The 16,630-nt window shown below is 41.1% G+C and overlaps 1 protein-coding gene across 4 annotated transcripts in view; it reads right to left on the bottom strand.

Moving 5' to 3' along the window:
* The window catches only part of EYS (eyes shut homolog), a 490,906-nt gene that overhangs the window by 270,813 nt on the left and 203,463 nt on the right, over window positions 1-16,630 (bottom strand). The window lies entirely within an intron of this gene.

Raw genomic sequence — 16,630 nt, 5'->3', positions numbered from 1 at the left:
TGAAATATGAGTTTGATGTTGGTAAAACCATCATAATGTTTAGAAGTTATTGCAAACAGCACAAGAAGGGGACTTTTGGAACAATCGAACAGGATTGTAATTGCACACTCCTGCACTTCAGTTCCATACATGAATTCATATAAAATGCAGCAGCTTAATATGTTCCATTGTCTACTGTTGAGTTCCAAATTATTATTATTTAAACAAAACAATAAGCAACTGAATGGGCTACCCAAAAGCTAGCCTTACCATTTAGGCCATAGTCCTAAGCATAATTATTTGTTTTTTAAAAAAGTTTAATTGAAATCAAGTTACTATTAAATAAATTGCAATACTCCTAGAAAAAGAAACATCATCTATATACCTATCTACACATTTTTAAAAGCACAACAACTTTGTACTATTAGTTAGCCAGCTTCTAAAATGTTAGTTTCCAAAGCTGGGCATTAATTAATTTAGAGATTAGGAGGCAGGTAAACATTCACCATTGATCCTAAACACATTTTTCTCGTCAGACTGCAAAAAAAGTAAGGATATCATGGAAATAAGAATGTCACTGAAACATAACATTACTACACCAACAACAACAATATATTTTTAAAAAATGATCAATTCTATATTAATTTTTTTATATTTTAGCGCCAATGACCCCATCTGCACCATACATTTTAAGGAGTATTATACCACTTTAAAGGTCATACCTTCCTCCCCCAAATCCTGGGACCTGTAGTTTGTTAAGAATTCTGAGGGTGGTTAGGAGACCTCTGTCCCTCTCACAGAGCTGCAATTCCTAGAGTTCCCTGGGAAGAGGGATTGTTAATCCCTCCTTGAGCCTCCTCTCAGCACCCTTTTCTTTGGAGGAAGCCATGGCTGTTCAAAATGGTATAGTACAACTTTAAATATGTAGGGCAAATGGGCCCAATGTTTTAGGAAAAGGACAGTTACCTTATGAAGACTGGTTAAGAAATGCATAGCAAATTTTTAAAACTGTAAAGATCTCCCCTTCTATAATAATATGGGGTAAGTAATCCTTAATATTTGATAGGAAAGGGTTTTGTCAGAGCATCATAAACTTTTCATTGAAAGTATTTTTCTTTCTTACTTCCTCCCCTCACGCTTGGAAACTGTATATGAATATTTTCTCTTTTCCTTTGTACTTCAGTTTTAGAAGTTATGCAATTATATAATCAAAGATCATTATTTATTTATTTTTTTAAAAAATAAATAAATAATTGAGACTGCAAGAGGCAGTGCTTGGGAAAAGCTCATCAGCAGGGAAGCTTATTCTAACATGAATTTTCCACTGGTAGTGTTAATGAAAGCTGTTTCCATTGAAGCTGTGCAAATGTTGAATCATTAGTCCAAGAAGAAGAGAATGTTTAATAAATTTGCAGCTTCCTGGGATAGGCAAACTAGTTCCTTCAGACCATTTACAGATAGTTAAAGGTGATATATTGAAAGGGTTATGTATATATAGAGTTATGTGTTGCTTCCTATGCAACAGGCAACCAATAAGAATCTCAATGAGAACAAGCTATTTAGCACTTAAAATGGAAGCCAGTTATGTCAAGCTAGCAAGATATAAACATTCATGGCCAGCACTGGCCAGATCCATCACATCTTTTTTATCATGTAATGGATCCATAATAAGCGGTGTATTATTATATATATATATACACACACACACACACACAGTCTGCTCATATGCCTTATCTATACAAAGAGTGATGTAGTTGCATGAGCACTGTAGCATCTGATGAGGAGGCAGGCCAATAATTTAAACATCTTTTTTTTAAAAAAAACCCAAAACTGGAATATGTTCTGATCATGGATCTACAACCTTCCCTGTATTCCACACAGGTCATATAGTGTTTAAGTGAGCAGCTCATTCAGGCTAATTGGCCTAACCCTCACCTCCCTCCTGATTTTCATTTGCAACCATTCCCCAACATGCTTTTCCTCCATTGTTGGATCAAACAGGACCTTGGCTAGAGGTAAGAGCAGAAGAAATGTTAAGCATAATTCCTCCGCCTGCGGATTCTTCCCTGTGAATTACCCCCCAGACCAGTATGATTTCTGGTGTTCTAGATAGTATACAGAAAGTATAGAGCTGTCCTCAAAAGGAACATGATCCAGGCAATGAGTGTTCTCTTCTTCAAAACAAAACAAACAGGAGAGGGGAAACAATGAACACTGGCTTGACAGGTTAAAATGCCTTTCAGTGATGAAAATATTAGGTGTAGCCTGCAACTTAGTCTGCACATTATAGCCGTTCTTTGATTGTTTCATTTCCACTACTATGACTCATAACAATAAGGGATTGACTTAAGAGTGTAAAAGGGCATGCAAAGGTCTAATTAGCATGCGTTCAATGGCCCATGACCTATTTCTACACATATCTTTATTGCAAGGTGGAAAATGAGAAGCTAGAAGTCAAACAGATGCAAGGGATCTATTTTAGTTATATAAGAGTCATTGAAAGGACTGAGAAATGAAATAGCGATGTAAGTAAGCCAAGGCACAGAGAAGTCTTAAACTAGAATGAAATGGCACAGTATTTAAAACTCCATAAATCTAAGAGATGTAGCAGTCATTAATGTTCTCTCTCTCCCTCTGCCCCATGCACGCACACATTAGACCATTGGATCTGCCCACATACTGTGATAGCTGGACAATTTCATTCAGAAATGCATGGGGAAAACCTCTTGCCTTATAGATTTCTCCTAACTCTTTGAATAGAAATGTGCCTTTCCAGACTCAAACTGCTGGAAAATCCAAAAGGATATTTTCTTGCACATCAGATCATGACTCAAACTGAAAAGAAAAGAAAAAGGTAAAAAGTAAAGGATCCCTGGATAGTTAAGTTTAGTCAAAGGTGACTATTGGGTGCAGCATTCATCTAGCTTTTCAGGCCAAGGGAACTGGTGTTTGTCCAGGTCATGTGGCCAGCATGACTAAACAGCTACTGGTGCAATGGAACACCGTGATGGAAGCCAGAGCGCACAGAGCCACAGCAGTACCTATTTATGTACTTGCACTAGTATGCTAGGTTGGCAGAAGCTGGAACAGAGCAACGGGAGCTCACGCCATCACATGGATTCGAACTGCCGACCTTCCAATCAGCAAGCACAAGAGGCTCAGTGGTTTAGACCACAGTGCCACCTGCGTCTCTGCACTCAAACTGTAACACCCTGTTCCTTAGGTTTCAGTTGGTAAAGTTTCAATTAATATAAAAGGAGACCTTGCTTACTACTTATCTGTACTGGATTGCGGCCAATGATTCTAACAGTAGACAGGCCATAGATCTTCCCAGTGCTGGCCTGGGATCGGGGTCAGCTCAGCTGGCCTGCATCTTAGGATGACCCATATCCCAGGCACGACTCTGTTCAACATCATCCCCCTCTGACAGGTGGCTGATTCAGGATACATGCCCAATGCCTGAGCCAAAGCCTACCACCATCTATAATCAATAAAGTTGTGGCTATTTCCAATTCCAAAAGTTTGTTGTGTGAGTTGTTCCCCCTGTCAGCACCCCTCTCCCACTTTCCTTGGGGCACCCTGCACATGGGCTCGCAATAGTCAGACCTTTGATCACAGATGTCGATCTGAGTTACCAATCATAAGATGATAGTCAACGGTTCCCCTCTCCCCTCCCCAGACTGTAAAATCAATTTAGCATGACCTTGGTTTGGAACAGGAATCACTGGGGTCTTGCTTGTTTTGTCTGGCAATGTGAAAGTACACAGCAGAGCCATCCCTTAATAAGTTACACTTTTGTGTCTAACACATGTGATACCAAGTATAGTTTCCTTCCTTCCTTCAAAGATACATTATTAAGAGAACATGAAATCAGAGAATCTAAAACCCAGAAGGATAAAGATGTGCAGGGGAGAGAAAAGAACAACCTATATCTAATCAGATCTAATCATTTGAAGTGTATTAAGTAATCAGCACAATTCTCATGAAAAAGGTCCCCTCTGACATTAGGGAAATATTATTTGTTACTAAAATCAGCATGTTTTCCTTTGAGCTGCATCAAGCGATACACAACATGTTGATACCTATGAATCACCAACGTCCTCATTTCAAACAATTTGGGTACATGCCTATTAATGTATAACTATAAACCAGCTTTCAGAATTTAGCCAGGATTAGCTGATTGCATGTCATTAAAAGTGGGCTGAGGATCAACTAGCCCCACACCACGGTATCACATGCACACACATGCTGCCCCGCAAAACCATTACTCGGTAGTTAGACTGTATAGTTATTTCTCTTGGAAGCAGATAGGAGTGAGTGGGAACTAGTCTCCCTATGCAACATTGGCTTGAGATGACATGTAGAAGGAAGCCTCATTGATGCCAATGGGACAATCTAGGTAAGTGTATATAGAATGGGACATTCTAGTTAAGTGTATATAGAATTGCAGACTCAGAGATTCACCTATGCATCTATGAATGGACTGATTGGGGCAGATCACCTTGTCGACTTCCTACTGAGTTTGTAAATTATTTCTACCAAGGGCTGAAAATAGTGTGCTGTAGAACCCTAAAGCTGCTGTTGTCTCCAAGAAAAAATATTCCTACACCTGTAAAAAGTGAAAATTGGATTCTAACCATCCTGATTGTGCACAGGCTTTACTACTTACTTTGCTTCTCATTTTTAAAACAACTCCAGAAATAAATAAGTTACCAAAAATCTGGATTTTAACAAAATTATCTTTGCTGATTTAATACAACGTAATAAAATACCTTTTTAAAAAAGAAAATGTTACATTGTGTCAATACACCATTTTCTCCGTAACATGCAGTAAAAATAGCCAACCTATTGGAAAGGAATTATATGATTGTCCCTGTTGTCTATTTTTTAACCAAAATAGCCTGTTTTGGTTTGGTAATTTGAAATTTTTCCCATGCGTTACGTAGGGTGAAAAAAACTCCATTAGCTTTCATATACTGACGGGTTTGTATGTTCGTTTGTTTTGTTTTGCTGAAATTAGTATATAAAAAACAACTATTACTACCCTAGCAATCATTCCACAGAGTTTGGCCATACTCCAACCCTGCCTGCATTCATAGCTCTTTGAGCTGCATGCACAAGAGGGATGGTTTGTGCAATCTGTTTTTATTCCATGTATACACTTTAAAGCGAATACTTGTATGAAAGTGAGTGTGTGTGTTCTCAATCCAAGGAGTGCCAAGAGGTTGTCAAAATCAGCCCACCAACCCTACCAGAACGGGTAAGATTTCCCAGCCTGTGGGCCACATTCGCTCCTACCTAACCTTTCAGGGGCCACATGACCCTGGCATTTGGGGCCAGAGGCAAACAAGGCCATGGTCAGAGGCAAAAGTGAGCAGAGCATCAAAGGGGCACTTTGCCATTACAAAGTAGCCTAGTTCTTCACACTCATGCTTTCCTCTCTATCCTCTATAAAGGCAAACAGCAATGGCAGCACAGTTCAAGGCCATGTTCCAGTGAGGCAAAAGTACTCAAGCAAAGCAGGGCTGGTGGGGGATGTGGCTTGAAAGGGTGTGTGGCCTAGGGATTGTCCTGAGGGCCAGATGGAGTGGGCTGCAGGGCTGCATTTGCCCCCCAGGTCTGAGACCCGCCCCCCATTTCTGATTCATCTCTCTAGCACTGCAAATGCTTCTTCCCAGATTTGGAACTGTGTCTATGGTCCTGAGTTGCCAGATGGAGAGATCCAGGCGCAACTGTATTCTCATTTCCTAATCCAGGAAAACAATGCACATGAGAGCCTGCTTCAGCATGCTCATTGCCCTCTATCAAAAGGGTTTCCAGCCATATGTGTTGGGTCAATGACATTTTGGGACAGCCCTATTGTTGTCATGGGTGGCCGTGAAGTCCAGAGCCAAACCGGACAAGGCAGTCTTGCCTTGAACAAAGAAAACTGCCAATCAGGCCAATGGCCCATCTAGCTCAGTGTCATGGTCCGGTCTATGGGCGGTCGAAGTCCTGGCTGAGGACGTTGGGACCGGGGACAAGATGGCGGGGTGGGAGCAGGAACGAGAGTCCAGAAGTCAGGGGTCTGAGGGTCAGGAAGCAAGGAGTCACAAAGTCAAGGGTACGAGGATCAAGAAGCAGGGAGTCAGGAAGCCGAGGTCCGAGGATCAGGAAGCAAGAAGCCAAACGCAGCAAGAAGAGGCGTTTGGATTTGATATCCCGCTTTATCACTACCCGAAGGAGTCTCAAAGCAGCCAACATTCTCCTTTCCCTTCCTCCCCCACAACAAACACTCTGTGAGGTGAGTGGGGCTGAGAAACTTCAGAGAAGTGTGACTAGCCCAAGGTCACCCAGCAGCTGCATGTGAAGGAGCGGAGACGCGACCCCGGTTCACCAGATTATGAGTCCACCGCTCTTAACCACTACACCACACTGGCTCTGGAAACATGTTGCTGTGACAAAGAACCGAAGGGAAATGCTGACCTTATATCCCTTCCCAGCTCTTGTCTCCAGGTGCTGTGAGTTACCAGGCAGCCTCACCTGTGCCTTTCCAGAACAAATGTAGGAAGGCCCCAGTCCTGCGAAGCCCTACTGGTCACAGGGCCTGGCTCCTGCACGCACTCCTGACACTCAGAAATGCCTTCAATGACTGGCAAAGGCTCTTTGGGTTCCAGGCAGGTCCCCCCCCCCCAATGCCTGTTGCCCTCTTACGCTGTGCAGTTGGGTCCATGTTTCACCAAAGAGCTCAGGCACTGAAGCAGGCTGGATGGTGACTTAATAGTGCAGTGAATGGAAAGGCCTCTCCATAAGTGGAAGCTCCATGCCAAGGAAGTGGGGTGAGACCTTGGGCAATGGGAGCTCCAGGAGTGGCACCCCCGTCTCCTCCACCACTGGTGTTGGCAGCAGCTTTGGGCAAGATGTCACTGAAATCTTGCACAGCACTTGACATCTTGGCAGAACCCACTTTTGCCATTGTTACTTTGCAGGTGCTGCCACAAAACCCAGGTAAGAGGGATTTCAGCAGCGGCACAACACATTCCTATTTTGCCTCAGGCAGCAAAACGGGATGCACCACCCATGGTTCCATGCACACATCAGAAGCTCCTGAAAGATCCAGAGAGCTCCTAGATTGGGGCTTACGCACACATACCATTAGATGAAAACTTTGGTGGTCCAGCTGAAGCAATAAATATTTCAGACCCTTTCCTGTACAGTAGTAATAATAAGCCACAGACTGCCTTCTGGTTCTGCATCACTTGGAGTATTCTATTTCAGACTTTCAAGCGAGATGGTAGATCATCATGCTGCTTTGTAGAAATTGGAATCCTAGTTTTGTATTAATGTTGACAGCATTCTCTAACCTACAATCTAGGTCAGATCTCAGCTGAAAATGGAGAGGAACAACACATTTGCTTTGAAGTCTGGTTGTTTGCTTGCTGCTATATAAGTAATTATTAATATTAATGGTGTAAAGTTAAGCTCTCCTCATAAATTATTTACCCAAAGACTTTATTGTAAATGATCGTGTATCGCTGAAATATTAAAGTTTAGAAACGATCCAATGCTGCTTCTTGTTTTGACAATTTCCCTTATTACGGAGATAATATTCTAACTCAAGCACAAAAGGTTCACATTTGTTTCCACTTATTTACACATAATTGAAGCACTGTATTGTTAAGAGGGGGAAAATTCAAAGGAACTTATAAGACTAGCCTGAAAAATGCCCGTGGGACACTGGTAATATATTTTCACTTTATTTTATTATTGTCTGTCGAGATTGAAAGAAGCTTGAAGTCTGGAATAGAATTTTTGGCACATAATGCCTTAAAATACAATAGTAGGATAAATGAAATGTATCACCTAAACCCAGACTTGGGGTGGGTGGGTACCTGGGTACACTTGCCCAGGCCTCAGAGCCCAGCCCACCCCAGCTTTGAGTTTATAACTTTATTGTAAGAGTTCCTCCTCAGACTTCAGACTAGTACTGCATGGGTGTGCCTAAAACGATGTATTTTTACCCAGAAACAAGTGCCACTGATTTCAGTGGGACTTACTCCTAAGTAAACATTCACAGAATTACAACCATAGGAATATACCTCTCTCTTTATGTGTGCATGCACGTATACACCCCTTTGTGTGTATATGTATATGGGGAATAAGTTGAGTAGTTAATGTGCATAACAACCAACCATTGTGCACATTTACCAGGCCTCATGGAAAATGTGCACATCATGTTTCTATGAAGAGGTAATTGTGCAGATTTTCTGGTCAATATCCTTAATCTCCAACAGACCTTGGGAAATGTGCATATATCGAGTGAATTTTGTACATTCTCTAGTAGTCATTATGCATGATCCCCAGCAGGCCTCTCTCTTCTGCCTGCCCCCCTCTCCAGAGTTGCTTACAAAGATCAGATAAAGGACTAGACATTCACAATGCAGATCTCCCTTTAAGGAAGAAATCTAAAATAATGTAAATATACATACTTTATTGGGGAAGTGGGAGAGGACAGTCAGCTCTGGCATTATTTTGTTGGTTGGAAGAGAAGAGGAAGTGTGTACACAGAGGGAAAGGATGGTGGCTGGAAAGAAGAGGGAAAAGTAAGAGGCAGAGGAGAAAGGCAGAAAGAGGGAAAAGAGAAGGACAGAGAGGGGGGAAAGAGTAGTGAAAAGATAAAAAGGGTGAGATGAAGGGGAAAGGAGGAACAAGGAGGTGAACGGAGCTAAGGGAAAGGGAAAGGCAAAGGAAGGCAACCAGAAGATGAATGAATGAAAGGATAAAAGCCAAGGTGAAGAATAGAGTGAAAGGCCTGCAGGATGCAATGTCCTGGCAAATTAAGCACATGACCTATCCCTGCATGGGGACAGTACTCCAAAATCAGAGAAGACTGATTATAGCATTCATAGGATTTGTATGTTCCTGTTTTTAGATGGATTATGCTCACAATTGTTTATAGACTTTATCGTTCCTTGTAAAGTCTAAATTTCTCTCCCTTTATGCCAGAAAATGCCTCATTTGTCATTAGTAGCAATCCATTATCTTTCTTTTGGGGAAAACACACGTGCATGCCTATCCATGAGTCACCATCCTCAAGAAAATTAATATAATAAATATTTCTACATTCACATGCTCTTGCTGGTGATGAACATTGTTGAATAACTCCCTTGTTAACCTTGAACAGAAGGAAATATTTAATGTAACTCCAGCACCCGAGAGGTGCAGAGAGAGAAACAATCCAAATAAGCACTTTAAATATTTGAACAGATACTAGAGTTGTGGCGGATGGAATCTTTTCATGACTGAGTGCCATTTGGATGTGCTTTGCTCTTTGTTCTGTTCAATGAAATATATAAAAAAAGAACCAGAGAAGGATATTTTTCTGATGTGAAGGTAAAATGACCTAATTTTACTTAAGAACATAGCATACTCGCACGCAGGCTGATTAAAATAAAATAATAAAACCAAAGAGAATGTTATGACATTCGGGTAGGGGGAAGTGAGATACATCATTTTATTTGTTGAGTTTTCTCTTCTTAGTTATTATAGTGCAGGAGTATGGAAGTGGATCCAGCCAGTATTTCCTGCACTCCCCATAGTCCAAGCTGTGTGCTTGATGATTACCTTGGCACCACAAGCATTGCTGAGGCTTCAAATCAGTGTGCAATCCAACAATCAGCTGATCATCAGAGCTTCCAAACAGACATGCACTGTTCTTTGACATCCCATTGACTAGCTGACGGCCAGGGCTTCAAAGCACTACATATAGTTCAATGCCAGTCCTGAGCAAACCACCTTTTGGCTCAGGCACATATCCACTTGTCCCGCATATGACATCAGATGTTGGGCAGATGGGCATGACTTGGCCAGACAGCCTCAAAGGACTAATGGAGAGACCCGGTGTGCCTAATTATGTTTTTGAGGTGGGCCTCTGGAAAAGTGAAGGGATTGATAGATCAATCTAGCTGTCGAGTTTACTTCTTGTAAAGCTCTTGATGAACTCACTACTTATGTGCCTAGTCAGTCTATTATTATTTTTTTAATACTGGAACCAGTCCACAAAATTCATGCTTGTGCTTCTCATCTCAAATCTCAAAACCAGGAGCCAACATGACAACTGTGGAACTCATGGAAGAACAGATGACACCACTTTTGTATATAGGGCCTTTGCATATAGGTAGCAAAGTGTAATTTGTAATTAATTGCAGAACTGTAACAGAATGACCCAAGATTTGCCACTAAATTCTGTTTGTGGTAGAACTCAATAGCATCTCTAATCAAAGTTTCGGCTTTAAAAAACTAAAAAAATAAATTATTAAAGATTTTTGTGTTTTAAAAAAGCACATGTGTTGTCTCTTTTTCCGGTTGTGTTTTCTACAGATCAATTACATTTGTTGTGAGACAATATTTTGTATGCAGTATAGGCTTGTGGAAAAGTGGTGAGCTAGATTTCTGTGCTGTTGGCTAGAGCACTGGTAATGAAAAATAGATCTCAAAAGAAAGAAAGAAGAACTCTGTATATTTCATGGTTTTTTTTTAAAAAAAAATCTGTAAAAACAGAAGATTGATTTTCAACGTGCTGAATGGTCTTTGAGCAATGATATGTTTTAGACATATAAATGACAGCAGTGGGGAAATCTGATCCATTTTGTATGTGGGGGGGGGGGATATCTATTTAACTACATACATATCTTCCAAGCACCACCAAATGTCAGTCCACATGCAACATGGTGAAACAGAATACTGTAAGTTAATGAAATCAACCAAACAATGTACTTGGGTGTGCAACAGTCATGTGAAACCTATATTCCATATAAAATTCACGCTGTTTAAAAATTGTATATGTGTATATGACCTATGAAACGTTCAAACACATTTGGCTAAGGAGAAGCTCAGCTACATTTCTTTTGTGGTTATAAAGCCTCTCTGATCTTGAATTCTGAATATATCAAAGCCTGTTTGGCAGGAAGACACAGTTCAACTAAGGAACCCTCTAAACATCTTTTTCACTGTACATTCATGATGTTTGTGCTCATGATAGTATTGGGACAGTTACATGCAGTCCCGCTTCCAATACTGTTTCCACCTGCAAATATTTCAGGGTGGACATACTGCTTCATTTCCAATCAATGCAAATGTTCTGGGTTTCTTTGTCCTGCTTTTGTTGCACTATAGCACAAGAGTGCCCTTCCAGATTACAATAACATTGCAGTAATACTGGGAATGCACCTCAAATCGGCAAATAAAGCTGCAGGATGTGTGGAACGCCCAGTATATGGCCACCACTAATGCACTATTGTTATATCAATGCAATGCTACATAATACCCCCAACCCACCCCCTAGCCTGGAGGGGCCCTAAGCGGAAGAGTGTTTCCCCTCATAAGTGAGGCCAGGCTGTATTCAAATTTGAAAACAGCAGAAGTGTCCTATTTTTAGTGTAATGGCCATAGTTAATAAAGGACATCAGATGGTTTTCCACACTTGCGTCCTTTGTAAAACTGAGACTAAGGATGAAGCAGTGGAAGTGCGATGTGGTGCTTCAAAGTCACAACCCATCAAAAAGCCTTTTGGGGCAGCGGTTCTTCCCTAAATCAAAGTAAAAGCATGCTAGGCTAGCGCTTTATTCTTTGCTGTGGCAGCTGTTCACTATATCACGGAGGAGGTTGGCTGCTCCAAGTGAGGTCTGTAAACCTACTACATTGAGGCCATGACCTAACTTACAAAGTTGAAATCCAGAAGCCCAAGCCAAGCTCAGAGAGACAGAGACAGGGGCGGGGGCAGGGGGAAAGAGTGATCACTTGTGTAGGCAAACACTGTCTGCTGATCCTGGCAATTAATGAATTTAAATGGCAGTGTAGCATAGGTAACACAAGGCTCGCTTTAAAATAAGCACCTGGCCATGGCTCCTGGAGACAAAATTAAATATGAGATGAATAATAATGACATACCTGGCAGCACTGATAAAGACAAGGCTTAAATGACTAACGAGTGTGATAGCAGCTGTAGTGAAAGAAGCTGACACCCACAAAGCATGCGATAAACCAGCATTAGAAGGCAAAGGTGTCACTGAAGCGAAAATAACCCTTATAAATCTCTGCCCAGAATATTTTACATACATTACTTGTACATGAAGAAATGAAAAGCTGAAACTGTATCCGCAGTTAGAAACAACAATAGGAATGGGGGGAGTGGTGACATTTTCTGTTATTTATACGTTTGCAAAGTATCTACAATGCTTACATTCAAGAAATCACATATTTGCTTCAAAGCAGCCTTCCCCAAGCTGAGGTCCCCTTGTGTTGTTGGACCAAACCACCCATAATTCCTGCCCACTGACCGTGATGGGTGAAAATGATGGTAGTTGAATGACATCTGGGGCCACAAGGGTGCTGCAAATGTTTGATTTAAGTGAATGTTTTGGATTAGGTAAAAGAGGTACTAACTTTACTCTGCCACACACACACACACACACACACACACACACAGCATCCATACTGTGCTAGAAAAGATAAACACAAGCAAAGTGACACATTGTCCTTTGAGAGAGTAAGATGAGGCAGTTTAAATGGTACACTAACCAACATCAATGAGGTCCTGCACTAGGGGTTGACCTGTGGGCACTGGCCAAGACCCACACTTATGCTGTTGGTCCACTGCCCAAGCCCTTTGGCCTTCCTCCTCCGCCTTCCTTTGCCATCTACTGGCCCTCTTGAAGCAACAGAGCCAGAAGTTGACAAGAGAGAGAGCAGGTAGAGGCCAAAGCCTTTCTCCTCCTCACTGCCATTACTGCACATTCACCTTTGCTCAGTGATAGCAGTGAGAATGTGGAGCAGAAGTTGCTGCTCATTTACTTTGCCTGCTCCCTTCGGATGTCATTGGTAGGGATTGAGCTAATTCAGCAGCAGTGGTGGCAGTTACTCTGAAAATGCTTTGCTTTGGGGGCTGGGGAGCCCAAAAACCTGGAGCGGGCAATGTCACCAAGAGTCAGTATTGCTATACTTGCTAAAAACTGTTGCATGTAATATAGTGCCCAGCTCAGCTATTAGATGATGAACTAGGCAGGTTGCTTATTGCTCATTTCACCATCTGTGTAAACTTTGCAGCAAAATCTAAAGGTTCACACTTGGATCTACTGAAGATTAAATTGCTAATAAAATAAAAATAAAAATGCAAGTGCAGGTGAAAATCTCCCACCTAAAAATGCAGACATAAATAAATATTTCACTATTTATTTCACAAACTCATTTAATTTCTGACAACCATATCCACTTTCTGCGTAGAACCAGTGAGGTGGCCACCCAACTGAGTAATAAATTTACATGTAGTCTGAACAAGGGGTATTGTTTTCCCTGGAAGCCACTGTTTTACCATATTGTTATTACTCTGACCGTTGCCTGGAAGATCCCACATATTTAGGGATAATGTACTGGATGGGATTGCATTACAATGAGATTCAGCCAATCAGGAATGGACACATAATGATTGGGAAGTGATGGGAAGTGAAGTCGGTTTTGTTGGCATTTGGTAAATATATCATAGTGATGCATAGAAAGAAAACGTCTAGGAAGTCTGCTGGTTGGAAGAATAAAGAAAAATTAAAGTTTATCAGTTATGGCAAACCAGGCCATTCTGAGTACAGGCTTGCCAAAATGAGGCATTAGCACACACCAGCTCATATGTGGACTAACAAACTTGGAGAGGAAACAGGGGGAAATCCAAAACCCGAAAGAAAGTAATCTATTTTACAAACACGTATTTACTCTAAGGTAGGAATCGCTGGGGGAGACTAGGTTGTCTTCCTATCCCCACGCCGTGGCTGGTTCATATATAACTTATTGCAAGTGTTGTTGCTTTACATCGAAGAAGGTTAAGCAATCAAGTGTATATATTTGCAAAACATACTGGGGGAAAATATCACTGCAAAGGGAGTCCTTTTCTAGCATTTTAAAAACTGTTTACAATAAGAGTAGTTTGTGCTCAACTCAGGTTAATCCACTCCCACTAGTAGTAAGCTACCAACCAGCTCTAGCATATTTTGCCACTGATTCATCAGTCTGAGGTATAGTTTTCTAATTATGTAGGAGCATATGAACCCTCACCTGAAGTATAAACTGGTACAGTCCAAACACTGGTTTTCTACCTCATCTACTCCAAATGAGAATGAGGTTTAAATGGCCGCTCTAAAATAACAACTGTTTGTGACATATAAAATACCCAATATTTTAAACATGACTGGATCTTTCAGGTCTGTATATGTTATGCACACTTTCATATGAAGCATCCTCTCAAAGAAATAGCCATAAACCTTCAGGCAACAATATATCTACCAAATAGAAGTTAAAAATAGAAGAAGCAACGACTCACCAGACAATGTCAGCTGGTAAGGGGTAACAGTTGAAGCTACTACTGACATGCTGTGTGACTGTGATAAGGGGATGTCTGAACTTGCCGTATGTTCTTCATCTGTACTATCAGTCCACTTCAAATACTGCTGTGAAGTACCATCTATTACAGTTAAAGCCTGATTTTCATCAGAAAATGAAAGGTACTGTGTCGCTGAGATTTTCGCAAAGTACGTTTGTGTAGGGAGTGGCTGGTCAGCTAGTACTGAAGAGGATGCCATATCAGAAAAGGCTGATAAATGCCCACGAAGAAAAGCAACCACTGAGCCTCTTTTTGAAGTGCCTGCATGCTCAAGGTGCAAATCAAAAATCCTCTCTGAACTTCTTGGTTCATGTGATGTGGACTTATTTGAACGAGATGCAACATGGGCGCCATTTTCTTCTTGAAGAGCATTGCTTAGATAAAAAGCTAACAATGTATCCTGAGTCAATGACTGAGACATCTTCATAATTGGATCATGTAATGTGTAGTCCAGCTGTTCCATGTCAGTTAATTTCCTACTCAAATACATGTTTGATCTTTGAGAAGCTGAGATGGTTGGAAACGATGGCTCTAAATGGACAGTTTGTAAAAGAACAGTTGCTACACAGTCCAAATAAACACATGAGAATTCAGTGCTTGGTTCCTCCAAGGGCCTAGTTCGAAAATACCCTTCTGTAGTGAATTTATATCTGCTTTGTTCAGTAGGATGCAAGGAAGATACTTCTGTGAATTTTGCTGATGATGCCGTTCCCCAAGCTGAAACAAATGAATGCCCAGAAGTACCGGTAGTAGATCTCATTAATGTGGAGCAGCTGCTTAATAAGACCAAATTCATCCAGAACGCCTCATGAAGGAGAGGCTCTTTGCTATGCAGAACCTGATCTGAGAATTCATTGGAGAATTTCATGTCAACTGAAGAACCTGTTGCACATGTTTGGTTTAATTTGCTTAAAGAACCTGCAGTTTGCCAGTTGAGGTCAAAGGATGTTTGCCTTTTGGATTGCTGCATAACTGATGAGCTAAAGCCGCCTACCTTTTCTGAAATGGCTGCTTCAAGAGGGAAAACAGATATCACAGAGGGCTTTGGTAAAATCCAGTCTTTGCCTATCGATATTAGGGAAGCAGCCGATTGCTCTCTAGTATCCTCTTGAGGCAACATGGAGAGAACTGAAAATGCAATTGCCAGAGTGGCAGGCTGGAATCTGGGGGAGAGTAATGAGTGACTATTTAATTCAATCAAGGTCTCTGGTATGCTACTAATTACTGAGCTCACGTCTGTAGCAGATAAAGCAAGAGCCTTATGGTTCCCTACTGACAAACTTTGCACAGAGGGAACTGGAACTGTCATTAAGGAGTCTGTGATAAATGAGGCTATATCATACTCATCTTGTGAGAGTGAGACTAGTGTTAAATCTCCTGAACTATCAATCATTGTCCATGGCTCAGTTGTTATGTCGGACATTATTCTTGTTGCAAACGGACTTGAAAATCCCAACAACTGTGAGGTGGGAATGTCTGCTGAGGAAGTGAGCAAGAAGGCTGCTGAAGACTCACTATTGGTGGTTAATGATCCTAGTCCCGTGCCTTCAAGTGGTATGCTGGACATTAATTTAGCCATGCTAGAGGTTGCAAGAATCCCATGGTTGATAAAGTCTGTCTTTTGCAGACCTTTAGAGGATAAAAAGTAAGGGGGGCAGTTAGAAGAAAATAAAAAATGAACAACTTTGGCCCTAGGCTGGATCGGCAGCAAATTGCATTGCTACCTGAAAACCATTAATTCTCACCCAGGCACCCCAGAGCAGACAAATACAACTCCGTAAATCATATTCTTAATAAAAGTGTAAGAAAAATTTTAGTGACCTCAAGAGCTGACTAAATGCAAAGCCTCACATTATTCACATGGTGAGGGCTGTAGCCAGAACAAATAGCATTGCTTGGAAGAGATGTATTAAATTTGCTAAATCAATTTTTTCCCTGAGAATCAATATAAAAAGGATAAATTACAGATCTGTACCATTGAGAACTTGAGGGGCTGCCACGATAAGCTGGAAAAGTTACAAAGATAATTATATTTACAAATTGGGTCACATTTAATTTGCTTATCTACATCAAGAAGAAATATTACTTAGATTTTTTTTTAAAAAAAAGGAAAGAAAAACAGCAAAAAGATCAGGCCAAAAGAGGGAACGAAGCATGCATTTTGAAGTTAGCTACTGAATAGCACAGTGTTTAGAAGAGCTGTAGTTAGTTGAATGAATAGGCTCAGACACATGACACTCAAAATAG

This window comes from Podarcis cretensis (genome assembly GCF_951804945.1).
Source record: "Podarcis cretensis genome assembly, chromosome: 3".
Lineage (NCBI taxonomy): Eukaryota > Metazoa > Chordata > Lepidosauria > Squamata > Lacertidae > Podarcis > Podarcis cretensis.
Note: the sequence above shows the minus strand (reverse complement) of the source record. Positions and strands in the feature narration are given on the sequence as shown.